The sequence below is a fragment of the Microtus ochrogaster genome, chromosome 6, assembly GCF_000317375.1.
Source record: "Microtus ochrogaster isolate Prairie Vole_2 chromosome 6, MicOch1.0, whole genome shotgun sequence".
NCBI classification, from domain to species: Eukaryota; Metazoa; Chordata; class Mammalia; order Rodentia; family Cricetidae; genus Microtus; species Microtus ochrogaster.
Window position 1 is genome coordinate 82513245 of NC_022013.1, and position 1596 is coordinate 82514840.

The window sequence follows — 1596 nt, forward strand, 5'->3', positions numbered from 1 at the left end:
TAGCTATTTCAAAGGAAAAAGGGGCTTTTCTTTGATTCTGACATCCCTTCGCCCTTCTCACCAGGCGCTGTGTTGGGATAAGTAAGCTCTGCCTCTGTCCTTTGTCTCCCAGAAGAGGAAGGGCAAGCCTTGAGGCTTCTGGTGGAAACTGCTGATACACTACACCACATCAGAATGTGCTGTTCTCATTTATTTTTTAATACAAACACATTTTTGCATGTGGGCACTGGCAAAGAATTGGTGGTTACGAAATATTGGACAACAGTGGTTATACAGGACATGACACACAGCACAGGAATCTTGTCTTCAAATTACACAGAATGCAAAACCCACTGTGCTTCATGACACAGCTCTCACTTTTTCCACACTTACTCTGTGGGGCTCCAGTGAGAGGGCCTGTGCTTCCCGTGTACTCCGTGAGTGTGCAAAAGTACCTGGCAGAGCTGTGGAAAACATGTGGGGAATGTCCCCTGGAGGGGACTTACAGCAGGCCCTCCACCGCTGCCTGGTGTCTGCCTCAGAACCAGGGAGCTAGAGCGAGAACCTAAAAGAACAGCCTTCAGGGATGGATTCAGGAGGGAGCTATCAGAAATTATGTAAGTTGCGGATTCCATATTCAACAATGAGAACAGAAAGGGAGGGTTCAAAGGTCATTTCTTCGTAGGCCAATGCCGCCATTACTGATGAACACTGTCACCAAGACCACATGGCTAGAAGGCAAAGGGCTTTCCAAGATTATAAGCTGTCTTGCAAACAAAAAGCCTCTATTAAAAATAATTTCATTTGATCAGACAAAACAGAGAGGATAGCCCTGGATGGTATTTCAGGGACAAAGAACCAAAACAGAATAATCTCTCGTGCCCACAGAAGGGTCCCTCAAAGGACTATCAAAGGAGACACATTTTAAAGGGACACGGACACTCTTAGGGTACCCAGTGAAAACTATAAAATAATGCATAATGAAGCCTTCTTGGTTTGTAACGAGGCTGGGACTTCACTGAGGGTGGTTGGCTGGGCGCTCTGGAAGAAGAGAATGAATAGAAATCCCCATGACCTTGAGGCAGCAGCTGAAGGGTTTAATGTCTGTACATTTTCAGTCATTAATTTTCTGTAACATCTGGAGCGTGATTAATACCCAAAGAGGTTTAAGAATTTCTAATGACACTAATAGCTATCGAGTGCCACAGAAAAGTGGTCCTGCTGCCCAAGGAACAAATGGCCAGCCACTTAGAGCCTCCATTCGGTTCGAATGAGCTTGAGGCCAAATTTAGTCCCCTCTTGGAAACTGTGGTCAATTTTCCAAACTATATTTGAACTCTGGGAGTCAATACTTACTTCACTGGCTAAGACAGTTTTTTTGGTGTTTAAAGAAAATTTAAACATTTTTGGAAGGTCTTAAAAAGTTTTAGAACACAACTTGGGTAAAAGAGGAATATTATAAATACATGCACAGTAAAACCTATTAGGGAAAATTTGAAAGTTAACCTCAACTATAGAGAGCATATTATAATTACTATGTCTTTATTCATTTCATACTTCCTGAATTTCTGAGTATACAGCTTTTCTAAATAGTCAGAAATGTGATAAGAATTCTGA